The sequence below is a fragment of the Lepidochelys kempii genome, chromosome 14, assembly GCF_965140285.1.
Source record: "Lepidochelys kempii isolate rLepKem1 chromosome 14, rLepKem1.hap1, whole genome shotgun sequence".
In the NCBI taxonomy this organism is placed as follows: Eukaryota; Metazoa; Chordata; order Testudines; family Cheloniidae; genus Lepidochelys; species Lepidochelys kempii.
Genome location: NC_136393.1, coordinates 22,899,101 through 22,912,929, shown reverse-complemented (window position 1 = coordinate 22,912,929; position 13,829 = coordinate 22,899,101). Strand labels below are relative to the sequence as shown.

General features: G+C 47.0%; 1 protein-coding gene and 1 pseudogene across 1 annotated transcript in view; one reads left to right on the top strand and one right to left on the bottom strand.

Annotated features, from left to right (window-relative positions):
- NTN1 (netrin 1) overlaps window positions 1-13,829 on the top strand; it is a 210,966-nt gene that overhangs the window by 157,238 nt on the left and 39,899 nt on the right. The gene's annotated exons all lie outside the window — the stretch shown is intronic.
- Window positions 8,407-8,560, bottom strand: LOC140898431 (U1 spliceosomal RNA; annotated as a pseudogene).

Below are 13,829 nucleotides of genomic sequence, written 5' to 3'. Positions count from 1 at the left end.
GGATATTTTTGCCATCTGTGGCTTGGTGTCTTGCCACATCTTCCAGAGCTTTCCCAAGCTTTCCTCCTATTAAGGTTCTTTGGTCTCAGACGCTCTAGATCTGCACTCTATGTATGTTATAAATTTGGTCTGATTGCTCCTTTCACATTTGTGTCTTTTCTCTTTACTTTATCAGTATTGTCCCCTCTGCTGCTAACATGTAAGTCACATTGCTGTTCTTTGTAGTTTCTTGCATTCTGACTTTTGCTATAACTTTTGCTAGGTGAGATCTGGGTCTAACTGATAGTTATTGGTGTAAGAAACACCAGCTCATCTGCACAGCTTCAGTTAATCTCAGGTGTATATTGGCTTATACCATGTATACTGGCTTATAGCCAGTCCTATAATAAACTATATAAAGATGTATTAAATAGGAAAAGGAAATTAGAGAGTTATTTAAAATGTTAAAACAAGCAAACATAGACACACAAATTAGTCACTGCCTTATGTTTCAAAAGATAATAGAGAATCATAGAATCATAGAATATCAGGGTTGGAAGGGACCTCAGGAGGTCATCTAGTCCAACCCCCTGCTCAAAGCAGGACCAATCCCCAATTAAATCATCCCAGCCAGGGCTTTGTCAAGCCTGACCTTAAAAACGTCTAAGGAAGGAGATTCTACCACCTCCCTCGGTAACGCATTCCAGTGTTTCACCACCCTCCTAGTGAAAAAGTTTTTCCTAATATCCAATCTAAACCTCCCCCACTGCAACTTGAGACCATTACTCCTTGTCCTGTCCTCTTCTACCACTGAGAATAGTCTAGAACCATCCTCTCTGGAAACACCTCTCAGGTAGTTGAAAGCAGCTATCAAATCCCCCCTCATTCTTCTCTTCTGCAGGCTAAACAATTCCAGTTCCCTCAGCCTCTCCTCATAAGTCATGTGTTCCAGACCCCTAATCATTTTTGTTGCCCTTCGCTGGACTCTCTCCAATTTATCCACATCCTTCTTGTAGTGTGGGGCCCAAAACTGGACACAGTACTCCAGATGAGGCCTCACCAATGTCGAATAGAGGGGAACGATCACGTCCCTCGATCTGCTCGCTATGCCCCTACTTATACATCCCAAAATGCCATTGGCCTTCTTGGCAACAAGGGCACACTGCTGACTCATATCCAGCTTCTCGTCCACTGTCACCCCTAGGTCCTTTTCCGCAGAACTGCTGCCTAGCCATTCGGTCCCTAGTCTGTAGCGGTGCATTGGGTTCTTCTGTCCTAAGTGCAGGACCCTGCACTTATCCTTATTGAACTTCATCAGATTTCTTTTGGCCCAATCCTCCAATTTGTCTAGGTCCCTCTGTATCCTATCCCTGCCCTCCAGCGTATCTACCACTCCTCCTAGTTTAGTATCATCCGCAAATTTGCTGAGAGTGCAATCCACACCATCCTCCAGATCATTTATGAAGATATTGAACAAAACCGGCCCCAGGACTGACCCCTGGGGCACTCCACTTGACACCAGCTGCTAACTAGACATGGAGCCATTGATCACTACCCGTTGAGCCTGACTATCTAGCCAACTTTCTACCCACCTTATAGTGCATTCATCCAGCCCATACTTCTTTAACTTGCTGACAAGAATACTGTGGGAGACCGAGTCAAAAGCTTTGCTAAAGTCAAGAAACAATACATCCACTGCTTTCCCTTCATCCACAGAACCAGTAATCTCATCATAGAAGGCGATCAGATTAGTCAGGCATGACCTTCCCTTGGTGAATCCATGCTGACTGTTCCTGATCACTTTCCTCTCATGTAAGTGCTTCAGGATTGATTCTTTGAGGACCTGCTCCATAATTTTTCTGGGGACTGAGGTGAGGCTGACTGGCCTGTACTTCCCAGGATCTTCCTTCTTCCCTTTTTTAAAGATTGACACTACATTAGCCTTTTTCCAGTCATCTGGGACTTCCCCTGTTCGCCACGAGTTTTCAAAGATAATGGCCAATGGCTCTGCAATCACAGCCGCCAATTCCTTTAGCACTGTCGGATGCAACTCGTCCGGCCCCATGGACTTGTGCACGTCCAGCTTTTCTAAATAGTCCCTAACCACCTCTTTCTCCACAGAGGGCTGGCCATCTACTCCCCATGCTGTGATGCCCAGCGCAGCATGGGGAGACTTCTATCATCAGCAAGCTCTAGTTGATCTTTAGGGCTAACTCAGGCTAAATAGCTGGGGATCTCTTTCTATGCCTACAAACACTTTTCCCCCCAGAGTCCAAGCAGCATAGAGATCCTTAGTTCCTTTGGTTTGGGGTTTTTATCCTTGTCCTGCCATGTGCTCTGAGCCGCAAAATCAGCTGATGGAAGGAGTCCACTTGCATGACGCATCTTCTCAGGGACGAGAGCAATACAACAATGGGAGGCGTTACTCCTTTTGTTGACGATTCCTCAATCCAGATGTGGGGCATTTCCAGTTGTAAGATCCACCCATAGCCTATCTGGTATTGATGGGTCTCCTCTTTTGGGAGGGGCATAACAATTTCTGTAGAAGAGCAAATCTTCACACTGATTAATGTCCCTCCCCTGTAGGGCGATTCACACAGTCACAGAGGCTCACAAGACAACTGCTCAAATGGTACATTACAATAGGGAGCACAGATATTACAAGTAAGATTAATACAGGCAGCAACTCACAGGCATTCAATAAGAGTCCAGACATTACACACTTGCTTATAATTCTAATACCTATTTTATCAATATTAACCCTCACGTGAGCCAGACAGATTCCAGCAGAAGTCCCCAGCAGAGACATGGGGACCTTGGCACAAGCTGGCACCTGGCCTGCCAGTGTCACAACTCCTTTTTTGGAGAGAGGGATTCACTCCTGACACCATGTAGACACAGATACCAAGAGCCATGTTTTAAACAGCAAGTGGAGACCTCCCAAACCAGGAAGTTCCTACATTTTTACGCTCCCTGCTGCAACACATGCTGGTTCTCTCTGGTAATTGTGGAGGACCAGGAATTCTATAACCACTCCACAATAACTAGTTTTAAACCATCATATGTGTGTCCATACTGGGATTTGCTAAATGGGGTTAGCTAAACCATTTTTTGAACCAGTGCAATTTCTATGCCCAGACAAGGCCTTGGTTTAGGGGAATGGAAGGGGACTGAGTATAAATCTTTTAAAATGTGTTTATGTTAAAATCCATGGGCGAAATTCTACTTTAAGGTTCTATGATATAAATCTGAGTCATTCTGTTGATGTCAGCAGAGTGACTCTGGATTTACACTGGCGTCTCTGCGTAACTAATTCTGCCCAGTGTGTGTATGCTGCTAATGATCCTGGATTGTAAATACGTCAGATGATGGATTAAAATGTTCAGCTCACCTCTAAAGAGAAACTTTCACTGTATTCCAATAAGCAACGGACTCCGCCTCTGGGTTACAACCTTTCCATCTGTACATGCTCCATGCCTCACTGCGCTGGTACAGTGCATGGGCCGTTCTGACAGGGAGCTGCTGGCTGGCTGGTAATTTATAAAGTGGCCAATGCTACTGAAGACAGATGGTTTCCTATTAATGTATTTAATCACGCAGACTAGAGCTTTCTGCAAGTTGGTATCCTGGAGGGCAGCTGTAATAGGGAATTCTGAAGTATGTCAGCAGTTGGAGCACAAATTCGGGGGCTCTTGCTCTTCAAGGAATAAAGGCTTGTGGCTTGTGGCTGGCTCTCCAGAGGAAAAGCTCCCGGCTGTGTTCCCTTGGTGACAAAATGTGGTTTGGGCTGGAGAGAAGTGTTTTGTAAGTTTCATGCGATTAAACCCTGGCTTGAAGCTTCACTGTGTGTGCAGATGTGTGGGTGTGCATGCATGTCTCTGTGCTTGTGTATCTGCCTGAGTATCTCTGTGCGTGTGTGTTCACATGTGTGAATGTCTGTGCATGTGCATGAGTGTGTGTATATGTGTGTGCGCTCATATGTGTGTATATGTCCCTTTGTGTACATGCATTCGTGCCTGTGTGTGTACATTTGTGCATGCATGCATATGTGTGTGCATATGAGGCCTTGTCTACACACAAAATTGCACCGGTTCAGTTAAATTGGTTTTGTTAAATCAGTTTACTTAAACTGGTGCAAACCCTTGGTTGGATACTTTTTTTGGTTAAAGAGTGGCTTATTTTGGTTTAATGTAAACCTGTTCTTTAAAATAAATCAAAATAAACCTGGATTAAAGCGAAATAAGCATTGCTGCTCAGCCTTGTTCACAGGCTTAGCTAAATCAGTTGAAAATCACACCTTACATTAAACCAGTGCAACTCAGTGTGTGGACCAGCTCTCAGGCTCACCTCTGCAGGACAAGCTCCAAGAGGCATGGCTCCTGAGGGTATGTCTACACTGCAGATGCAGCTCAGGTAGATATACATACATTAGCTTTGATAGAGCTGGTGCACTAAAAATAACAGTGTAGCCATGGTGGCATTGGCTAGCCACTTGAATATGTACCTAGGTTCTCTGGAGGGATTGTACTTGGGTGTCTTGATTGTGCTACCGTGGCTACATTGCTATTTTTAGCATGCTAGTTCAACCAAAGCTGGTGTACATCCGTCCAGCTGAACTGGAAATTACACCAGCAGCTGCAGTGTAGACATACTCTCAGGAGCAGTGGCCTGAATCCAGCACGGTGACTGTGAGAGCACAGGGTGAAAGGCTGCCACTACTGCTCCATTTTATAGGATGCAGTACGCATTATACCCTGCACCAGGCAAGCTCAGCTGGATGGAGTGAAGAGTGGACTCACACCCAGTCACTCCTCGCCCGCATGAGATTTCCGACTCTCCAGCAGAGAGACTTGCATTCATTCGCTTTGTATCTTTCAGCGGATATATGAGGCATTTTCCAGGCACTTGCTGCAGGCTGATCCCCCCCACCCCCCAACCTTCAGCCAATGTAATATTTTTGACCATTCGGATTTGATCCTTTTCTCCTGTGAGGATGCAGGGAGGCTGAGCACTTGCAGTTTGACTCAGGAATCTTAGTAAACAAGCCAAAAGCTTCAGGGTTTAAATTCACTCCGGAGAGAAGTTGCCAATGGCAGCTGCACCTTGGGGCCTGGCTGCTGGGATGTAATTGATCTGGTTAATGGTGGGATGGTGTGTACAAAGAAATATTGGGGAGCAGGGCTGCACTGTCTGTGTGGTTCGGATCTGGAGATAGGGAATGTGGCTGTTTCAAATTTAAAAGGAAGCAAGTGAGTAAAGACTCTGGTGGAATATAACAGGGTGGCTTGCCCCTTAAGGGCTAGAGGCTTCGGACCAGCCAATCCTGTAGCTAAGGAGCAGGAATCAGCTGATTCCCCTATAAAGGGCAGCAGGAACCTGCAGAGGTGGGAGTTCAGGGAGACTAGGGTGGATTACAGAGGTTGCTGAAACTTGCTTGGGAGTAAGACTACAGGCAGAAAAGGCCTGGGAGTGACGGGTAGATGGATGGTGTTGAGAAGGGATTTTATATTTTGGACTGTTTTATTAATAAATCCTCAGGCCCCAAGGAACAAGTGGTACTGGATGGAAAGCCTGTGTGTGGCATTTATTTAAGAAGCTCCTTGATGGGGGAAACTGAGGCAGTTTCACTGCAGAGTGACCTGAGGCTATGGGGGGGGGGGGTGACATGTGGCCACCCATTGACATGAAGGCACAAATGACTGCAAAGCCTAGTTGCTTATATGGTGGCTTGTTTTCTAGTGTCCTCCTGGTGTTCTCAGACTTTCACTTCAGCTGCTTGACTGTAGCTTGAGCACCCCAGGCATGCTGGGGCAGACTGTGCCTTCCAGGCAGCTGAGCGTCCCGGGAACCTATCCCATCACTCTCCGCAGGGGGCACCTCGGCATTCTGAGCTGTGGAATCTGGAGGTGCAAAGAGGAGCCCAGGGGAGCACGCAGTGCGGGGGATTCCGATGTAGCATGAACGGCCATGTGCAAGTGTTGGGGGCAGAGGTCCAATTCATTCAGGATCACTCCCTGTTGTCTCCGCTTTGGTGCTTTACAATATGTGTCTCAGGGGCCCTCTGCCTGCCTGCGTCTGGAACAATAACAATAGACTGGAGCAAACCTCAGTGCCTGATCCAGTGAACCCAGAACGTTGCGGGAAAGGAGCCTCAGCCTCCAGGCCCAGCTCTGGACCTGCTGCCTCTGAACCAGACAGCTGTGAATTCTGGGGAAGTACAGCTCGGGAGGGGCATGGGGCAGCTCAGCCTCTCCTGTGTTCTCTCGTGGGCTGTTTGGGCATCCCCAAGAACTGCCAAGCTTGTGGCCAAAGCAGCTTGCTCGAGAGTTCCATGCAGAGAGTGAGGAAGGAGACCATTGCTGGTGAAGGTTTAACAGCCCTTTGTTTTCCCAGGGAATATGGACAGATGATGGCAGCACAGGCAGGGGCAATGGGGAACCAGCAGTGAAAGAGTTAATGGCCATTAACGGGTATTACGTTAAGGGCTGGGTTGTGGCGCTGGCCCATGCTGGAGATGCTGCATGGCCATCCCTCCCCAGGTGTGAGACACGATCCCTTCCCCGGTGCTTGGCGGGGAGGGTGCACACCGTGATTCTGCTCTCCCTGTGCACAGTCTGGCCAGCGCTGCACAATGAGACGGGGCCAGGGGGCCTTGCTTCTCCCCCAACCCTTTGGGACTGGCACTCCTGCAGGCTCTAGGAGGGGACAATCCCATTACTCCCCCAAGCCCAGGGACTGCTGGCCTGTCTGGGTGTCCAAGTACCGGGGTGGGGTGGGTGAGTTCCATGTGTCACTCCTCTCAGCCAGACACAGATTAACTCTAGACTGAAAGAGAGGCACAGTCAGGCGGATGCTCCATCGAAATGTTTGCTCTAAATGGGGCATCTTAGCTTCAGCTACTGGTGTTGGAGCCGTCAGGCCTTCCTCTTGCCCCGAGGAAGCTCCAGCTGCGATTGTTTCCAGAGCAGTGCAGGGGAGGGGAGAGAGGTTCTGGGTGGGGACTTTTGACGATTATTCCAATATGCATCCTTCAGTGGGGCGCAAAAGGATCCTGCTTGCTGGGTTATAACTACATGGTGGCAAACAGAACCTTCTGGATGTGGCATTCTCGCCGGGCTGCAGGGGATGAAAGGGGCAGAGATGGGAATACTAATAGGGCCTTGGCTCCTGCAACAAGCCTGGGCTTCGGTTTCCAACCCGGCAGCTCTGGGCAAGAGGCTTTAATCTAATTACATGCTTTATTTGCGCCAATTTGTTTTTCAATCAATCTTGTTCAGCCAGAAGAAAGGACATTGCTGTGGGCTTATCTGCACCTTCTTGTCAGCCAGAAGAAAGGACATTGCTGTGGGCTTATCTGCACCTTCTTGTTCCAAGAGTGAGGTTAATGGCAGTTATTCCTTGCTGGAATTGCCTGTGGGGCTGCAGACCTCACTCAGTTTGGCTCCCTCTTTGCATCTGACACGTCCTGCCCTGAGTGAGTGCCATTTTGAACCTTATCTTCCTATGGCACTCATCAGTGCAGAGTTATTCAGCTACGGAACAGCCCCGCTGCAACATAAGTGTCTCTTTGAAACAGGCCTTATCTATGCTAGTCGAGGGTATTGGTTTAACTAGATCCATTTCAAAGTCAATCTAGTTAAACTGATGCAAACCCCCAGCCGCAGATGCACCTACACCGGGTTAAGCTTCATCCAGATCAGGTTAGATTGGCTCAGTAAATCCAACTGATTTATTAAATCAGTACACTTTTCCTCCATAGACCAGATCTTAGGTTTGGGCTGCACTTCTAAAATTTTACCGGCATAACTATGTCAGTGAGGGCTGGGGCTTTTTGTCTTTTTCTTTATTTAGAAAGCACTGAAGCACTTTGAAAGCACTGAAGCAGATGGAGTTATACTGTTATAAAGCACCGGTATAGCGTATTGTGCTTTGCTGACCCTGAAAAAGCTACACTGCTATGAGCACTTTTATACCAGTATCACTGGATCTGCCCTGGGGGGTTCCACTTTAACCATACAAACATAGTTCATGTGACGTAACTTTGAAGTGTAGACTCGGTCTTTGGCCTGTGGCCTTAGGCCTGGTCTACACTTCAAAGTTTTACTGGCATAGCTATGTCAGGAATATGAAAAAATCACCGCCTGAACAGGGCCGGATTAAGGTTATGAGGGGCCAAAGGCTAATGGGAAGGAAAGGCCTAAATATGAATTACATATTGCAAAAAATATTTCAACCACCATACATTGATTTCACAATCCTGATGGATTAATTTGTACAAAGCAATATCTAATGAGGAAAGATTTCCGATGGCCCTGCTACTGTCACTCAGCTGTTACTTCAGTATGGAATGGAGGGCCTACAGCAGGGCCTGAAAATAGGAGGGCCTAAGGCTATAGTTTTATTAGCCTAGGAGTTTGGTTTTTTTTCCAGGGGAGAGGATGAATGCAGTCCCCCACTAACACAAATTATATAGTCAAGTTTCCTGCATTTGGGGAAATCGCAGGGGTCAGCACACCCGCAGTGCAATGGATGAGCCTCGCCCTGGGAAAACCACCTTTGTGATCATGGTATCTCCCAGTTAATCCGGCCCTGCCCCTTAACTGACACAGCTGTGCTGGCAAAAGCCCTGTAGGTGCAGTTATGCAGGCAAAATAGTCCTTTTGCAGGTGTAGCTAATTTATCTCAAGGAAGTGGTATCAGCTATACCTGCAAAATAAGCCTTAGAAGAGTTTTCCGTTATAGCTCTACCGGACAACCCTTGCTAGTGTAGACAAGGCTGAGTCTGATGGAGCTGGATCTCAGAGGACAGTGAATGAAGGCTGTGATGATCCTTCCCCCACTGCATACCAGACCACCCTTACTTCTGCGCTGCCACTGGCAGTGATGCTTGTTTCCGAGCTGGGTACCCTGCCAGCAGCTGCTACTCTCCGGCCGCCCAGCTCTGAAGGTAGCGCAGAAGTAAGGGTGGCAATACCGCGACTCCGCTGCAATAAGCTTGCGACCCCTTTTTGGGTCAGGAACCCCAGTTTGAGAAAAGCTGGGCTAGTGACACTGTATCAATGCTACATTGTAACATTTGAGTCGATTTGCATTGGTGCAACGACTTTACCCTTTCATGCCTGTGGCCCAGGGACAAAGTCAGGAGGTGGCAGATATTAGGGAGCGTGCCCTGGAGGAATGAGACCAGTGCTGGGCCATGGAAAGTCCTGAGTTCTGAATCCTGGTTCTGTGTGGCTTTGTCTGCACTGGAAAACTGTATCATATTAGAACCTAACTCAGTATAAACCAGCACTGTCATGTCCTTGGACATGTGAGCATCACCCCTTCTGAACACCATTCTCCTTGTTAGCTGATATGTTTGCTAAACACTTCCTTTTCCAAGTCTGAACAGAGCCTGAGTGTTTAATATCATGCTAGGGTACTTTGTTCTAACAGTGTAATTGTCCAGTGTAGACCGAAGTATCGGATGGCCTTGGGTAAGTCATTTCACCTTTCTGTCTCAGTTTCCCCATCTGTAAAATAGGGATAATAATCTTTACCCACGTCCTTTAACCCACCTTCGTGGATATCTGTGCAGTATTTTGCCCATAGAAAGCCCTATAAAATACTAAGTATTACGATATTATTATGGCACCTTAATCCCAGGCTCAGCCCAAAAGCATAGCTTGCAAATGTTCCCCAAACTTTGAGTTTTGAGGTGCATTTGGGGTTCATATCAGTGGCGTGCAATTCCACTCTAATGCAATAATCATAATAATTAAGAATTATAATTTGCAGTTATGTAGAACTTCATATTTTCAAAGCATGTTACACATATTAACTACTGTAATTCATCACAGCTACAGGGGTCCACCCTGATTTAAACTGACTCTGCAGATAACCATATTTCATGGTAACGCTCAGCATTTCCCTGTCAATGATATTATAAAGTGTGTGGGGTGATGCAGAAGAAATTAACAGTGTTAAAACCATGGCTCTTAAAGTGACTACAGTAAGGGCTGTCACTAGGTTGCTTTTATGCTAAAGAAAGAAGGATGCTCTGAAATATAATAATCTGATCAGTTCCAAGCCAAAATAAATAACCAGAATAATACATATTCCTTTCCTTGTCTCCACAATTCTGTCTGAATCCCAAGAGATGATGTCCCCTGTATGGCTGTGCCTCATATTGCAATTCACACAATGCAAAATCTGAAAGTAATCAGCAAGTCACTCAGCCCTCTAATAAACCCACCCAGGCTTTGTATTGAATTCCTCTGCAGTGCCAAAATGATCCGCCATTTGTGCTTTAGGCACAGTAAATTTTTAACACCCCCCCATCCATGTCCAATATCTAAGTATGCAAATAAAAAGGCAATTCCTGCAGCATCCCTTCCTCTCCCCTCCCCTGGGACGTAAGGCCGGCAAAGGACATAAAGTAGCAGCTAGTGTGGAGGGAGCATGTCTGGGCAGCACAACGGGCATTCTATAGAATTATTCTAATGGTTGCTACTGAAACATCAGCTGTGGTAAAATTGCAGAAATATTAAAACCGTCCTCCTTGGATGGGAGCCTGATGTGGTTCTAGTGCTGGGCAAAGCACAAAAGATTTGGATGGTCACCTTGAAGAAGTGTCCAAAAGTTCAGGGCCAAATTCCTCACTGCTCTAACTCCTTTTATTTCAGTAGACGGTCAGGTATTAGCTGGGAACCTTAGCAATCATACATAGCACTCACCTGGTACTTTACCATTGCAGATAGGGTGACCAGGTGTCTGCTTTTTAACTGTAACACCCAGTCGAAAAGGGATCCTGGTGGCTCGGGTCAGCACTGCTGACTGGGCCTTTGTCTGTCTGGTTGGCTCTGTGCGCTGCTCTGCCCAAAGTGCCACCCCAGTAGCTCCCATTGGCCAGGAACCGCAGCCAGTGGGAACTGCGGGGGCGGCGCCTGTGGACAGGGCAACGTGCAGAGCCACCTGGCTGCGTCTCCGTGTAGGAGCCAGAAGGCTGGACATGCTGTTGCTTCCGGGAGCTGCTTGAGGTAAGCACTACCTGGAGCCTGCACCCCGACCACCCTCCAGGCTCCAAACCCCTGCCCCAACCCTGATCCTCCTCCTGTCCTCCGAACCCCTCGATCCCAGCCTGCTGCACCCCTAACCCTCCATCCCCACCACAGAGCCCGCACCCCCAGCCGGAGACCTCACACACACACCCTCATCCCAACCCCCTGCCCCAGCCCTGATCCTCCTCCTGCCCTCCGAACCCCTCAGTCACAGCCCAGCTCACCCTCCTACACTCCAACCTCCTCATCTCCAGCCCTACCCCAGAGTTTGCACCCCCAGCTGGAGCCCGTGCTCCAACCTCCTGCCCCAGCCCTGATCCCCCTTCTGCACCCTGAACTCCTCATTTCTGGGCTCACCCCAGAACCCACACTCCCAGCTGGAGCCCTCACCCTCTCCCGCACCCTAGCCCCCTGAGCCAGCCCCGTGAAAATGAGCCAGTGAGTGAGGGTGGGGAGAATGAGTGACAGAGGAAGAGGGGGATGGAGTGAGTGGGGGCAGGGCCTTAGAGAAGGGGGTGGGGCAGGGGCGGGGTAAGGGTGTTTGGTTTTGTGCAAGTAGAAAGTTGGCAACCCTAATTGCAAAGCACTTTATAAACCTCATTTAGCCTTTCTTTAAAACCTGCACAATAGATAAACAGGGTAGGAGCCATTCTGCTACATAACGAGTTGAAATGGGGTCTTTTACTTTCCATCAGCTGCCTCTTGATACAGCCTTCCTCTCATTCATTCTACTAGTCACATCTACAATACAGCAGCACTGGAGCGTACAGGGGGCATCTGGGGGGAAAAGGTGAAGGAGGGGGATGGAGAGGAGGGGGGGGTGAAGCCTGTTTTTCCCTATAGTCTTGTCTTTTTAACAGAGAGGCCCAAACCAAAACCCCAGATCCAGAACCCTTTGGGGGTGTCTGAGATACAAAGCAAGACCCAGATCTGAATTTCTCAGACTAACCCGATCTTTGTAATAGGATGAAGTGCCAGAGTTGGGAGCATTTGAAATCCAAACACTCCGTAGTCCCTGCTCTGCTCTATGACAGCCAGACTTCATACCCAAAAGGCGCAGAACAAGAAACTCGAACACTTTGAAGAATGCTTACTACTGGGGGGTTGGGGGGGACAACCAGATTCACCTCACACCAGCAGACAGCCTGTATGCACTAATTCTAGAACTTCTGCAGCCTTCTCATGGAGGGGAGGCTTTCTGAGTTGTAGCAGGTGAAAGATGGCAATCCATGGTGCATCTGAACCTTGTGACTGTGCAGCAGGAGCGGGGCCTGGGGGTGAGTTTCAGTCACTGATGGGCTAAAGCCAAATGTTCAAATCTGGTTGCTTAATGTTAAGCACCTAAATCTATATTTAGGTAGTTACATCAGTATTAGGTTAGGCACCCAAATCTGAAAATGATTTTAAATGTTTCTAACACTTTATATCTGAGCGGCATTTGGTTTCCACTACGGCAGTATGGTTTTAGTAGTGTTGTGAAGATCATCTTTAAATCACAAGTGAAGTAAGTTTCCTGGTTGCAGCTTAGCCTCCCCTTGTGAACACTAGTAGGCATCCTAAAGCCAGGGTGCAACTGGGTATGATGGGAAGTCCCTGCCTTGCACGTGTTCCAGCTAGAGCTGGGCAGAAAATGTTTGGCAAATACTAAATTTGGAGAAAAAATACATTTTGGGGAGCATTGAAACAATTAGTGAATTTGGATTGAATTTGACAACAGTTTGGCCTGAAAAAAATGTCAAAAAAAAATTCTGAAAAGTCAAATATTTCATTTTGACCATTTCAAAACATTTTATTTCCATTTTTCGGTTTCAAAAAGCATTTTTCTTAGAAAGGTGGTTCATTTAGAAAAAAAAAGGGGGGAGGAAGGAAACCACCCAAAAATTAACCAAAACAAAATGAAAAAACAAAAAATCTTGTTTTGGGTTGACCTAGATGAAAGTTTTTCTTTTTTTTTTTTTTTGATTCAGCAAAAAATCCAAAAATATAGTTTCAGTTTGAATCGATCTGAAATTTTTTTTGGACTTTTCAGGTTAGTTCCTGAACCAAAAAAGCCCTTATTCACTCAGCTTACTCCCAGATCAGGAAGGAGGTGCACTGGTTGAGCTGAGTGTGGCTGGTTGTCCAGCACCTGACTGCACCATGCCTGGCTCTCACCAGCACTAACACTCCCTGAAAAGATGGAGGGAGAACATTGTTTTTTAAACTAAAGTGATTTTTTTCAGGAGAAAAAAAAATTAATAAAACAAACAAGGTGTTTAGCCGCGGAAGCCCTTCACACGGCCAGAGAGTTAGCTAGATCAAGGGGACAGGCAGAGCCATGAAGCCTGTAAATGCATTGCTGACATATTTTACTAAGCTGAAAAGGACACAAAACAGCTGCCTGCTACCTGCTCTAAGACCTTGAATCACTCTCAAAACAAGTAGTACCAATTGCGTCTTTCCAAACTCCCTCTTGCTCAGTTTACACTCAGACTCATCAACTGCCTTCCCAGTTCGTGTTTTCTCATGGAAAACCATCCAGTCACTCCCATTATAAATGGTAGGATTTTTTTCATGATGTTTTCCCTCTCTTTGATATTGGCAGGTCTTCAGCCCATCGAAAAGGGAAGCATGGGCTGGTGGGAGGAACATATATCTGGGAATTTTGAGGTTTGGGTTTTAGCCCTGCCTCAGATTTCCTGTATTTTCAATTTTCTAAATAGATGCCTAAAGTAGGCATTTGATGTCCTTTGTTTGCCACCCAAATGCTGATCTACTCCCTTAAATCAGAACTTAGGTGCTTAAAATGGGTATTTAGAGTCAAGGATATGG